This window comes from Tasmannia lanceolata, unplaced genomic scaffold (genome assembly GCF_043159265.1).
Source record: "Tasmannia lanceolata isolate RefF3 unplaced genomic scaffold, GAP_Taslan_0.1 ptg000025l, whole genome shotgun sequence".
In the NCBI taxonomy this organism is placed as follows: Eukaryota; Viridiplantae; Streptophyta; class Magnoliopsida; order Canellales; family Winteraceae; genus Tasmannia; species Tasmannia lanceolata.
The window spans coordinates 9,583,922-9,598,993 of record NW_027518702.1 but is presented as its reverse complement, the minus strand read 5'-3'; the positions used below and the strand labels follow the sequence as shown (position 1 = coordinate 9,598,993).

At 37.4% G+C, this 15,072-nt stretch overlaps 1 long non-coding RNA gene across 1 annotated transcript; it reads right to left on the bottom strand.

Annotated features, from left to right (window-relative positions):
• Positions 1-5,795: 5,795 nt before the first annotated feature.
• Positions 5,796-7,008, bottom strand: LOC143857482 (uncharacterized). Its single transcript, XR_013238668.1, has 2 exons — positions 6,799-7,008; positions 5,796-6,162 (listed from the first exon to the last, which is right to left on the bottom strand). It is a non-coding gene; the product is annotated as an uncharacterized LOC143857482 (long non-coding RNA).
• Positions 7,009-15,072: the final 8,064 nt, after the last annotated feature.

Genomic DNA, 15,072 nt, shown 5'->3' with positions numbered 1-15,072 from the left:
GAAATATTAAATTAATTTAAAAAAAAACAGGTTTTTTTGAGTTGAAATTCCAAAATTTCGGCTGAAATAAAATACCGTTTCGGGTTTTTCGTTGTTTCGGTGTCGGTCTCCGCCGAAATTGAAATTTAAAACCATGCTTATATGATATCACCTGGCTCATCATTCAATTCTTTCAAAGTAACTGGATCCTTTTCCTCGAAAGGAGTGATTTGTCAAATCAGTCATTATGTTTGGCAATACTTTTGCAAATCGATTCATGCTGGTATTCAACAGATGGGATGCACATTTGAAGATTATTTTATGGGTAAAACAAAGCTAAATAACCTTATTCTTAGCTGAAATTATACTAATAATGTCCTTAATATTAAGACAAGAACCTTATTTTATGTGGGATTTAACGTTTATCAAAGATAAAAGGGCATTTAAATTACCTGTAGAAGATTCCATAAATGATTTTTGGAAATCTCCATTTCCAGATCAATTCAGATCGGAGGGTTAGGATCATCCTATGGAAATGATTTTTGCGGCACAACCTATTTACGTTGTGCCCAAACAGATGAACGGTTTGGATCATAAAAAAAGGTGGGCCGTACCTACTTTTTTTAGACTTCATGTGTTTTCACGGCCACCCATCATATAAATTCTCTATGGATTATATCCTCGTGTTCTTCATTGTATGCCTATTGTAATTACTTTTTCATTTTATTAAACCTTAAGTCCTACCAAAAAAATGGAAATTATACTATTATCATTGAAGAAACAGGGCCTTAAAGAACCTGGCATTTGTCTGTGATTTTGTGCTTTCTTCATTGAAGAAGGAAAAATCTGCTTCTGAACAAATAAATTCACAAAAAGCCTTGAGAATTGGAGTTTGATCACAAGGTTTGATTTATTACTTTTCTTACACTAATTTTGTTTCTTTAAGTTAGCCAATGAGTTCAGGGGCTACAAAACTTGATTTCTGTGATATAAACATTAGAACGAACCTTTCTTTTTGGGAATATTAGGCCTTGTTTGGCAACCGTGAGAAATTATTCCATGGAATATACGAGAGCCCAAATGTACGAGAGGAGATAAGAAGGAGAGGAAGACGAAGGAGAGGACCAAGTGTTGAAAATAATTGGCTTATCATTTGCTAATATTTTTTGGGATTTGCTAGGGGCCATCTCAGGCGTGCGAAACGCCTTCTATGGGGTCCCTAGCAAATCCCATATTTTTTCTTAATGGTATCATTTGCTAATATTTCTTTAGGAAAATGATATGGAGACCTAGAGTACGACCTAAAACGGGATCTGGAATGAGAATATGCCATGTGTTAAAAAAATTTACTTTTCGGGATATTTTCCTAAACTTAAGGGATTGCTCAGGTCACTAGTGATGTTGTGGCGTGAAACAATTTGTTGGGTCCCCCTTTAGATCCTACCCTTGGTTTCTGTGGCATTTCATTTCCTAATTTTTCTGATTTATCTTTCCTAGTTTTAATTTTCTCCTACTAGAGATTAGATTAGCTTTATGTTAGAAAGTCATGAATATACCGATGGATTTATTATATTGTGTGAATTTATTATTAAAAGATGTGTAATATATCATTTCCAATGCACTCAAGGGCACTCCTTAACAAAACCCTATTTGTAAATCAACTTCTATTTAAGAAGGTTGGCAGGTTGAAACGTGGGTCACCTAATAAAGTCTCTCTAATTGAGAAAGAGTTTTGTTAACGAGTGCCCCCAGTCCTTAAGGTGCATTGGAAATGTAAATCTACACATTGTTTGAGAAAAAAAGACTCATGACAGAACTCTTAATCCCTATGTAAATTTACTGTGGATTTACATTTTCAATGCACCTTAATGAGTGCTCCCGGGGCAGTCGGGCAGTCATTAACAAAATTCCTTTGAGAAATATTTAAAGTCTCCACAAATAAAGTCTCTCTCTTCCCAAAACATTTTATTCATTCCTTGATTTATTGCATTTATGAAATAGGAATTTTATTTTTCTTCTTCCATTCCTTCTCATATTATCTGCTTTATTTTCCTTGGTTGCTGAATCACCAAGGAGAAGAATCCTTAGGAGATAGACAGTATAAAAAATTCCCAAAAGATAGTGAAAAGAAAATACCTATTTAAAATTGGTTTTGGGAAATGATTTTAGCACTGCACTCTTTTGATAGGTGGCGAAAGTAACATGTTTTTTTTCCCCTTGTTTTAGGAGCCTTACATGCCCGCCCTCTCAATTATCTCCATCTCCCACACCTGGTATGTGCATATATCCCATGGAATATTTTTACATGGTGGACAAACATAGCTTATTGATTCAAAAACCCTAAACATTCACCACCAATTAGCTAGAGCTTCATCAAGAAATCACCAAATTTCAAAGAAAAAAATCCTACCCATTGAAGAGGAAATTCCAAAAAACAAGTTAGAAGCCAACCTATGGTCTAGGGAAGAGGAAACTCAAAAATACAGAAAGAACCAAGCAGAATCTCTTTAAATACAAAAGATCCAATCTGGAAGAATAAAATTAACTTTTTTGAGTGTATTTTTTTGAAACAAATTTTGCTTAGTTTATTTTAATTTTACATTTGAGAGATGTAGTGAGAATAATATTTTAAATTTGTGTCAAAGGGTATTTTGATCATTTTGTTGGCCTAGCTTGCACATACGTGAGTCACACATGTTTGCTCCATATTTTCTCACTTCACTCCTATTTCAAATTCAAACTCTATTTGAAACTCTATAGTTACTAGCACTTCCCTAAGTATTTAAGTCTCTACTTTTCCATACCCACTCTGGCCACTGCCACTTACCAAAGTCATTACTTCTCCATTTTCCATTGACTAAGCAGATCTTCATTTTACTCATTTTTGTAGAGATTCTCCACCAGCAAGACTAACATTAAAGTTCATTTACTCCATGTTTTGAAGGATTCTTTTTCTATTATTTCACTCTTGGAGTCATCTTCTTTTATCATATATTGAAATACTTGTTGGTGGTTGTTCTTATCCTAGGTTGTGGATCATGGGCTAGAATAAACTTTAGTTTCACTATTTGAGAACTGGACATTCCGGTGTTGCGAAATCCGTCCTTCTCCTTAAAGAGATGATATCAAAACGATCAAGAAAGAAGGAAGAAGATGATGACCAAGCGAGGAAGGAAATAACTTGTAACAATATGAATCCATCCATTTTAGAATAATTTCATCTTAGAGTAAAGAGATTTTATATGGTTTGTGCGCCTAAAGTGCAGTATTTTTCAAATAGTACAGTGGGCCCACTTCAAGGATGATCCAAACCGTTCATTTGTCGGGCACAACGTAAATAGGCAGTGGGCTTACTTTATAGGATGACGCAAACTGTTCATTTGTTAGGCACAAGGTAAATAGGCTGTAAACCGAAAATCATCACCTCAGGTTTGTAGTGCGACTGCACGTTATAGAAATCTCTATAGATCGGAGGGTTAAGATCATCCTATGGAGTTGTCTCCTCGTATTTGTAGAGGAATTGCACATTATAGAAATCTCTATAGATCGGAGGACGAGGATCACCCTATGGAGATGATTTTCAGTGTACAACCTATTTACGTTGCGGCCTAACAAATGAACGGTTTGATTGGAGATTCATCTAAATCAATGATCCAGATCGCAGTATGAATGTGTCACATGTACGATGAAGATTCAGGTGACTAGGTCATGACCTTTGGGCTTCCTTCATGTACGTACATAAAGTGGACCTGTGGTACCATAAATATCTAAAGTAATGGCCTATTTCTTTAGGAGGTGATACATTAGCTCCTTTTTTACTGGGGACAGCCCTATCAAGTGTATTTATATCTACTGTTTTACACTAAAGGGGGCTGTCCTAAGTAAAAAAAACAAAAGGGGCGAGTATATCATTTCCATTTTTTTTTGGGACCGATTGGCACCCCTGGTCATCAATTGGAACCGAAAGTTGGCCCAACATGGCCTGTTTGGAAAACATTAGGTTATTGATGACCCCAATCTTCTCTCGTTATTTCCATGAGGAAATAAGACTTTTGAAAGCGCCCCAATTATTTTCAATTGGATTTGCTAATTAAGGTCCACCGCAAAAGGCTTTTCGCAGCTAGTCTGTCGCACCTCAGACCAGCCACCTCGTGAATGGAGACAACCGAGGTGGCTGGTCTGAGGTGCGACAGACCAGCCACGAAATGCCTTCTGCGATGGACGCTAGCAATTCCCATTTTCAATTTATATATTTATACTAGTATTATAATTTTACATGACCCACTTCGACCCAAGCGAACTCAGTTTTCTTAGACCCAAACACCCGACACAACCTTTTGGAATGAAATTAGATTCAGCCTCATGTTCTTATAGATTAGTCGGGGCGATACATTATGAATAGGAGAAATTATATGTTGTGTGAACGTGAAGTCCAGTATTTTTCAAAAAGTAAAGTGGATCTCACTTCATAGGATGATCCAAACCGTTCATTCATTGGCCCACAACATAAATAGGATATACCCCATTTATCATTTTCCTAGGATGATCCTCCGATCTCTAGATGGATTGCACATTATAGAAACCTTTATAGATCGGATGGTTAGGATCATAATATGGAAATGATCTACAGGGTTCAACCTATTTACGTTGTGGGCCAGAAATGAATGCTTCATATCATCCTATGAAGTGTGCCCCTCTCTGTTACACCCATAATGGAGTATGCCCATTCTGACCTTTTAAGTGACAAGAGGGTTGAAGGTACTCATTTTTACTCGACCGCCTTATTAATAAAGAGCCTTTTATTATGGAGAAATTATATGATGCCCGACCTTAGAGTATAAACGGCGGGTAGAGACAAAACCTGCTGCCCTGGTTTTTGAACCAAGGAAGAGTCAGAAAAAGGGCTTTCTCTTGGATTAAAAATCAAGGGAGAAATGGTTTTCTCTCTCCGCCCTTTATAATCTCACGGTCGGGCATCATATAAGTTCTCTTTATTATGAAAGATTAATAACTCCCCTTGAGGGAACTGTACTTTTTGAAAAATACTGGACTTCACACACACACATCATATAAAAACTCTCATGAATAAAGATGGGCGGAAATTCAGACCATGACATAAAACACAAACATGTCCGTAAAGTGGGGAGTGGTAAATCGACCGCTATGTGTCTTTCTCTCTCCTCTCTCTCTCTCTAACCTAGAGGAGAGAGAAAGAGACATAGGGTGTCGATTTAAGATATTTGGATGTCGATTTATCACTCCCCAAAGTATATTGAAATTTTATCTTGACGCAGATTGAAATTGTTAGTCAAAGATACAATTAATTTAGGGCACTGATTTTTTCACCCCCGTTGGATAATGCGCCTCCCTTTTAACGTGATTTTGACACAAAAAGCATTAAAGTCTGCCCACAATTCACATTAAAAGAGGGGAGGGGGGATTATCCTACAGAGGGGGCGAAAAAATTATCTCCCTTAATTTAAATAAAGAACTACACATACAGGTTGCTCTATGCTATTGAATAAAACATGATTTTAATAGTCAACATTGTGTCAACTATAAGGAGTAAGTTGATGTTAATAAGAAAAAGGAGAGCTGCTGCCATTAATAAATAGAAAAGGAGAGCTGATATCTAAAGCCATTTATTTTGTACTAGACTGAGAGATATAAATAGAACGTTGATGTCCACACTCAACACCCCTTAGTCTTAAATTTGGGCGCGGGGGGGGGCAAAGCATCAAATCAGCCCCACTAAAATGTGTGTAAGTGCATAGTACCAAATCAGCCTAAAGAGAGAAGAGAAGAGAAGAGTATAATAAGAAAAAAGTGCATAGCACCAACTCAGCTTACCTGCATGTCACATCTACACGTATATATCATGCGAATGTATACACATAGAACCCAATATATACGCAAGAACTCACATAGTCCACATGGTTGTAAACACACTAACAAAGAAATACTCGTCCGCTCATATACACTTAGCCAACAATATATACACAAGAGCATACATGGTCGAAAACACACTTACGATGAAAGATAAGAAGAGACTTTTACTTAGTTGGTCTGCCCACCTTGCCCTGGATCTATTACTGGTGTTCTTGGCCTTCTTCTTGCAGCAAGACTAGTCGTCGAAGATGCATTTTCTTGTGTGTCAGTGTTTCCTGGATCTTCCAACTGAATCTAAGAAGAAAAGGACTAAAAAATCAGTCTCTTAAGAACTTTGAGTGAAAAATAAGAAGAGACACAAACACCCAAATAGAGCTATGATAGAAAAATGAAGAGATTCATTAGCAATTTGTTTGGAGAGCTTTTACTATATGGAGAGCTCTAGACTAAGGCCATGTTTGGCAAACATGATTTTTTTTTCTTCTTGGAATATTAGCTTAGCAAGTGTTGAGTGAAGGGTAGGGAGAGTGGGAAAGGGAGAGAATTAAGAGGGCATGAGTGTGGTGCAAAGTGGCTGAAAAATAAGGAAAATAGAAAGTCTATTTTGAGTAGAGTTTCTCTTTTCCCTGTTTTTCGGCCACTTGACACCCTCTCCCACACTCCTTGTCCCTCTCCCACTATTTGATAAACTAATATTCCATGGAAAGAAATTTTTCATGGCTGCCAAACATGGCCTAATTAAGAGACTTACATTGGTTTTCATTTTTTCTTCTAGCTTTTGAAAAATCTTCAAAAGATTCAAGTTCCAAGCACCTAAGAATGGCTTTTACATAGCCACCTCATAGCAATGACATGGGTTTGTCCCCTATTTGATAAACTAATATTCCATGGAAAAAATTTCATGGCTGCCAAAGAACCTAGAAGACTTACACTGGTATTCTTATCTTCTGGTTTTGGAGAATCTTCAAAGCAAAACTCAAGGCCCAAGCACCCAAGAAGGGCTTTTATAGCCACCTCAAAGCAATGGCATGGGTTTGAAGTTGTAGATTTGCTGCTCTTTTCTGTTGAATCTATTGTTGAAGTGCCTTCCATTTCATTGACCTTCTTCTCTCTCTCTCTCTCTCTCTCTCTCTCTCTCTCTCTCTCTCTCTCAGAATGCCTAAGGTGGGTCTAGTGTTCTCTTGGGATTTTATTGAATGCGCTAGTTCTTTGTCTCTCTGAACACATCACAGCCGTTCGTTCAATAACCTAAACTTTCTTGTTGGACAATTTTAGCCCTTAAAATTGTTGCTCTACAAGTGAAGTCTTGAAAATACAACAGTAACAGAAATTCTCCATGGTTTTTAGGAAAATTTCAACCATAGTTCATTGAATTTTTTCCATGGAAAATAATTTTCCGTGAATAATATTTTTTCCCGAGATACACCATATTCTTTTTTACGAGGGGCCCTCCATTTTAGGGCCCAAAGATGGGTGGCTCGTGATGAAATCGATTGACATTGAAATTTTGTTCATCTTCTTTTCTTGGACCTATCTGGTTTTGATTCATTGCAGATCCAATGTGGGCCCCAATGGATGGACGGTCTAGGTTGATGATAAGTAGGGTCTACGCATACCAACCTGTTCCTCTATAGGGAATTGCTTTTCCATAGAATGAAATGGGGTAGGGTAGCCCTTCCCTCAATTGAAGGGCATTATCGTCATTTGGTGGTTAATATTTGAATGATTGAATCCATTGCATAATAGATATAGAAGGAAATTACATAGTGTCAGGGGTATTTATGTCAATTCAGGCTCTCATAGTAAACGCAGCATTACAGCGAAGCCACCAACTCTCTGAAGCATGGCCACAACAGACAATCAATAAAGACCGCCACCTACTTCGTTTAAATACTCTTCTAACTCGGATATGTGCTCATAAAATAAGTGCAATGATAAATTCGCACCCCCCCGTAGGATAATTTGCACCCCTTGTAAAGGAGGATATGTGGCAGACTATAACGCTTTTTAACGTGACAATGGTGCGAATCATCCTACAGCGGGTGCGAATTTATCACTCCCTTAAAATAAAGGGTGTCCAGGTTTGTTTCTATCATCACCTTAAAATAAAGGAAAAAATTGTGGAAAAAGTAGTTTTCCATAGAAACAATATTTCAGTGCCAGGTGGGTTTGAATTTTGTCGGTTTTGGAAAAAAAAATCATGGAAAGTAAGTTTACCAAAAGGTCGAAAATTTATTTTCCATGAAATTTTTTTCTAGGATAAAGGTTTCCATGATGCAATAAGAACTATATATGGCTGTTAGGCTCGTTCCTAACAGCCATACTATGGGACCCACAACTCCGGCCGACTGTTATGGGGAACACTTTGATCGGATGAGTTTAAGCCCTTGATCTATATGACTTTCTAGGGTTCCCCCAGTTATAGCTAAGTCGTTTGATTTTGTAGTTCTTTATCATATGCATGGGATGCCCGTTTCACATAAGACCAGGACCCACATGATCAATGATCTTGATTGTAGATACATGTCCCTCGTGAAACCATCGCAAATTGGGGGATCCTACCCTCCAATTTGTGGAGATTTATGTACTGGGCACATTTTATTTCTTGCACAATACATTTGAAGGTCTAGACCGTCGAATAGGAAGGATTATTGGAGCACGACATACGAACAAGGGATTTAGGAATGGTAAGGACATGTTCTTGGACGCTTCTTAAAACATTTTCGCAGGGCTTCTTATTCTCGCCTCAATAAACATGCCGAATCTGATTAATGAGAACATGTGGAAACGACTTTGAGTTTGCTCTACAAAATCCCATCATTTAATCGTGCAAAACACTAAAAACTTGGAAATGAGCTGTGAGGTAGGTACCTCACCAATATGCAAAAAGATCTAGAGCTATGGAACCCGTTAGGCTAGGCCTTTAAACCTGGCCCGTATTAGTGTGGGTCCCACCCAGTCCCATACCTAGACGGCCCCCCACTTAGGACCGTAAAATACCACCATGCTTCCGAATCCGCCATCCTCGGCGGCCCACTCTGTAGTGGATTTTACTCTGACTTTTTTACCCGGTAGCCCTTTCCACGTAGTCCTCTCCACAGGTCGCCCCTTTCATGACTCGAACACGGGACGCCGTGGCTGATCTGATACCAAATGTTAGGCACCACGTTACCAATACGCTAAAAGCTCCATATCTAATGGAATGCGTTAGGCAAGTAACGCAGAGGCGTATAGCGATTCAAGGGGCAAAGAAATATGAGCAGCAGATGGCTCAATTGAAGAGCAGCATATGGTTCCTTTTGGGTGTTGGATTTTGCAATGCAACTTTCCAAAGGCAATTTTATTGTCCAAAAGATAATACAAACGTTATTTTCCAAAAGATAATATAAACGTTTTACAATGATGCCTCTTTATAGGTTCTTCCAAAGAAATCCTACTCTTTCTAAAACTCATATTCCTTATTTTCTCTAAGGACCAAGACTCCTACTTCTACTCAAACTAGGAAACTAAAAAAGAAAACTATTCCAAAAAAAAAATTATCGTCCAACTCAATCCCCTAAAAGTTAGGTAAATCCAATCTTTTCCTAAAAGCTCTCAAAACTCCTAAAAGTACTCTTTTGGACGAACAACTTTTGTAAAATTCATCCAAATAAAATCCAAAAAAAAAAAAAAAACCCATTTAACTCTTTGATCAAATGTGGGCCGTTGATCTTCTTGACCGTGCGATCCGTCGAGATGCAACTGCATCAGACCCCCTTTCTTGAAAAGAACTCGACCACGAGTTCAGATCAAGGTTGATCGATGTGGTTCTCGCTCCGACTTCGTATTTCCACTTGAAAATTACTTTGGCATGCATCGACGGACGGTGAGATTTGATTCGATCAGAAAGTAGGCCCTCGATGTACTCTTCGAATTTTAGTGGCGAAGGCAGAAAGTAGCTTTCACTTTGATCAACATCAATGACTTTGAGCTCGCTTTCAATCGATTCGTGGTCATCTTCAAGAGCTTCATCTATTTTCGGTAGATCTTCTTTTTGAATTTTATCTTCCTCAAGGGAATCCCCAAGGTGTTCAAAGTGTTTGTCTAGCGTTTGTGGATCTTCAATGACAATTGGAGAAACTGCTTGGCTCAAACTATGTTCATCAATACGCCGGTCTAATCCATCAGTTCTCGCCTTGATTTGCTCGGTGAGTGCATTGATCTGAGCTTGAAGTTGTTCACCACAAACCCGTTCTCGTTCTTCCATCTCACTTATAATTTTTAACATCTCGGCGATTAAATTTGTTCCTTATGGAGACATTGTGAGGCTCTTAATCTTATAACCCAAGATTACAAGAAGATGAAATTCTTGTTTCCTAAGTTCTGATACCAAATAACATAGAGTAGATGCAACGGATTGATGTTTTGATACCAAATAACGCAGGGGAAACGCAACAGATTGAAGCTCTGATACCAAATAACGCAAGGGCGCATAGCGATTCAAGAGGCAAAGAAATATTTGCAACAGATGGCTCAATTGATGAGCAACAGATGGCTCCTTTTGGGCGTTGGATTTGCAAGGCAACTTTATTTTCCAAAATGATGCCTCTTTATAGGCTTTTACAAAGAAATCCTACTCTTTCTAAAACTCCTATTCCTTGTTTTCTCCCCGACCAAGATTCCTCCTTCTACTCAAACTTGGAAACTAAAACAAGAAAACTATTCCAAAAAAAACTGTCGTCCAACTCAATCCCCTAAAAGTTAGGTAAATCCAATCTTTTTCCCAAAATCTCTCAAAACTCCTAAAAGCACTCTAAGTTTTGGACGAACAACATTTGGAAATTCATCCAAATAAAATCCAAAATAAAAAAATGAAACTCATTTAACTCTTTGATCAAATGTGGGCCGTTGATCTTCTTGACCGTGCGATCTGTCGAGATGCACCTGCATCAGCAAGGCCCTTTAAATCTGTCCACATACCAGGCTGAGTCCCCACGCAGTCCAGGCCCCCACTCAGGACTGTAACACGGGCATTGCGGGTCAGGTTCCGAACCCGATTTTCAAGATTCTTAACAATTTTCATTCTCCACACCCAAAAAAGCGGCAAAATTCATTATCATAATGTTTGCCAGAGACAACCTATTCTCCGGATTTTGGATTGGGAGAAGGACCGAAGAGAATCGTTTAGGGCAACTCCACTTAGCTCCATCAATTTATCGCAAATAACTGCAAAATGTTACTTTGAGAGTTTGAAATTACAGAAAAACAGACGGAATGTGACAGATTTATTGAACAACAGTCGTCGTTCTTTTATTCTCAGCAAAAAAATTTATTAGAGGACCGTCGGTGAAAAGGATTAGAAGTATGTGACCTTGGGTTTTATCAAAATGGGATTTTCAAAGTTTGGATTAACCACATTATAAAATCTAAGAGGTGTTTAGCCATGCTTCTCATCCTTCCCAAATCTAGGGCCCACCACCCCACGATCCACCTGGATCAAAAAAGTAACTAACAATAAAACTAACTAACTAGCTTTTCTCATTTCTAAAAGAAAATGTAACTTAATGATGTTTGATTAGGTGACATAACTCACATTATAAGTGTAATTGGGGAGTTAAGACCATAGACTGATAAACTGTAATTCTTGAAGAGACTTGTGACCAAGACGATTATGCCAGAGTTGAGACAGTAGCATGTAGAGCAGCTACATGTTACTCGACTATCCCTCCACCAGACGTTCTCCGGATCGAGACCGTTGATCCTACTGTGGACATCTCAGAGGTAAGATAAAGAACTTAAAAAAATCAACGGTTGAGCTTAAAAGTGGCTTGCTGGATCAAGGACCCAGGGTCATCCGATGAAGGTGTTCTTATAGGAATTTGGCCGGAGTTGTGGTAGACAGTCAGACTGATGGATACGATCACATAGACAGGGCACAAATGGGCCCCAATGGATCTCTTAAGAAGGATATCCTGACCGCCGGCTATTTTAGCATTTTCTATGTTACACATTCCAAAGTTATACCAACTAAAGTAAATAATTTTCTTTATTGATTATAACCGTTTGACACTATACTTAAATAATCATCCTCATTGATTGTAACTTTTGACTCTAGACTTAAAATAATTGTCCTCATTTTATACCTTTTCCCTAGATTTAAAGTATTCGTCACCACAGAAGTATACAAGCTTCTAACCTCAAAAACCTCAATGACCATCAAAAAGCTCACCAGTTAGAATTCCTCCTTGGATTCCTCACTTTGTGAGAAATGTCCTTTTGATAAAACTTAGTGAAAGATACAGTTTCACCCCCTCAACCTTATGACATTTTCAATTCTAACCCTCAAGTTTTAAAAGTCACCAACTACACCCCTTGAGGTTTCAATTTATACAAGGTAGATGAAACACCATCAATGCTAACGAAGACCCCATACCCCCCTCCAAACCCCACACCCGAATCCAAACACTACCAAAAACACAATGGGCTCACATTATTTGGATGTTCCAAAGCATTCATTTGATGGGCCCTAACATAGATAGAGTGTGCCCAAAAAATCAGCTCCATAGGATCATCCTAAGCCTTCGATCTGTTGACGAACCGTCAACTGAGGGGGTCTACCTTATACAAATTGAAACCTCGAGGGGGTGTAGTTTGTGACTTTTAGAAGTCAGGATTATAATTGAAAATGTCAAAAAGTTGAGGGGGTGCATCTGTATTTTTCCCTAAAACTTAAGGCTAAGTATCCATATGCTTACGAGCTTGCAAAACATGGTCGTGCGAATAGTTTGGTTGAAGGTATTTACCTAGTAGAGTAGTGCTGTAAATAGCCAACAAACTAGATACAAGTGTTGGATTTACCTGGAACTTACCTTGTAGAAAGTGATAAGTAGTGTTTGGTTGCTATAGACGTAGGGTATCATTACCAATATAGGGAGAGGGAAGAGAGAAAAAAGCATCATTCCTAAGAAATCCAAGCAAAACCACAAAAGACTTGGTGTTCTTTGGGAGGAGACACATGTGGTACATGAGAAGGCAAGCAATGATTAACCAAGAGACATCCCTAATAGTCTCCAAGAATCTAACTGCCATATTGGCAACCAATGAAGGCCCAAATGTCAATCAAAACCCCTAAACCATCCTGGCTTTTTGTGCAACCAAACTTTTTTTATTTCTTCTTTTTCCCAAATCCAAACATCATCGAGTGGTGTCAAAGGAGCATGTTCCGAAATCAAAATTTCAGCCGCGAAACCATTAAAAGTAATATTTTATTTAATACAAAATTTCGGTCGAAATTTTGGGAAAATATTATTTAAGTAAAAAACGAGATTGTTGGGTTGAATTTCCTTAAATTTCAGATGAAATTTCGGCCGAAAACCTTTAACGTTTCAGGTATTGCCCATATCGGTTTCGGGGCTGATCGAAATTCGAAATTTCCGTCAAAATTTAAAACCATGCAAACGAGTCAATGGAGCAGATTGGATCACAAATTTAGATTTCAAACGATCTTAGTCCTCGATTTTTTGGTAGTTTTTCATATTTTCTTTTTTATTTCTTAAACCCTATTCTATCGTTAAAAAAAAAGGGTAAATCATTGTAATGTGCTGAAGAGTTTGAAATTTTACCTGAAAATGCTACTTAAAACTCGTATAAATGTTGTTTTTGTAGAAAAACTGAATTCAAGGACGAAAATGCCCTTGGCTTTGACTAATTTTGGCTTCAAGTAACAATTTTTGCTTCGAGTAACTTTTTTTGGCTTTGAGTAACTCATTTTTGGCTTCGACTAACCTATATTTCGTCCCGTCTAAGCATTTTTTACTTCGACTAACTTTTTTTTTTCTTTGAGCAACCTATTTTAGACTGGAGAAAACTGTTTTTGGCTTCGACGAACTTTTGTTGGCTTTAACTAACTCATTTTTGGCTTCGAGTAACCTATTTTTGCCTTCGACTAACATATTTTTAGGTTCGACTAAGCATTTTTAGCTTGGACTAACCTATTTTGGCTTCAACTAAGCATTTTTTGGCTTCGACTAACTTTTTTCTTAGCTTCGAGTAATCTATTTTTGATTCGAGTAAGTTATTTTTGGCTTTGACTAAGCATTTTTTTTACTTCGACTAATATATTTTTGGCTTCGAGTAACTCAAATTTAGCTTTGACTAAGCATTTTCGGCTTCGACTAAGTTTTTTTTTTTTTTTTTTGCTTTGAATACGCTATTTTTGGCTTCGACTAATCTATTTTGCCTTTGACTAAGTAATTTTGGCTTCGACTAATCTATTTTGCTTTTGCCTAAAATTACAGGTCGGAGCAAAAAATGCTTAATTAAAGCCAAAAACTGCTTATTCGAAGCATAAATTAGCTTCGTTGAAGCCTAAACTAGGTTAGTTGAAGTCAAAATTCCTTAGTTAAAGTCAAAATAAGTTAGTTGAAGCCAAAATTGCATAGTCGAAACCAAAACTGCTTATTCAAAGCCTAAACTAGCTTAGGCGAAGCCAAAATTGCTTAGTCAAAGTTAAATATGCTTATTTGAATCCGAAACTAGCTTAGTCAAAACTATAATAGGCTAGACGAAGCTAAAAATGGCTAGGTCGAAGCCAAAAATGCTAAGTTAAAGCCAAAAAATATGTGAGTAGAAGTAAAAAAATGCTTAGTCGAAGCCAAAAACAGTTTATTCGAATCAAAATATGTTAATCGAAGCAAAAACAAAAGTTATTCGAAGCCAACATAGGTAGTTAAAGCCAAAAATGAGTTACTCAAAGCCAAAAATGAGTTACTCGAAGACAAAAAAAAGAGTTAGTTGAAGCCAAAAATATGTTAGTCAAAGTAAAAAATGCTTAATCAAAGCAAAAAACAATTTACTTGGATCAAAAATAGATTATTTGAAGCAAAAAAAGAGTTAGTCGAAACCAAAATAGGTACTCGAATCGAAAAATGAGTTATTCGAAGCTAAAAATGAGTTACTCGAAGCAAAAAAAACTTACCCAAAGCCAAAACTAGTCGAAGCCAAAGGGCATTCTTGTCATTAAACTCTTTTTTTTTTTAGAGAAAATAACATTTATACGAGTTTTAAAACAACTAGCATTTTCAGGTAATTTTTCCGCTCTTTTGGCATGCAATAGTGATTTACCCAGAAGAAAAAAATAAAAATAAATCTTCAACCCTATTCCTTACAAAGTACAAACTAGTGTGTTACTAACTAACTTACTACTTACTAGTTACTACTGCTCCA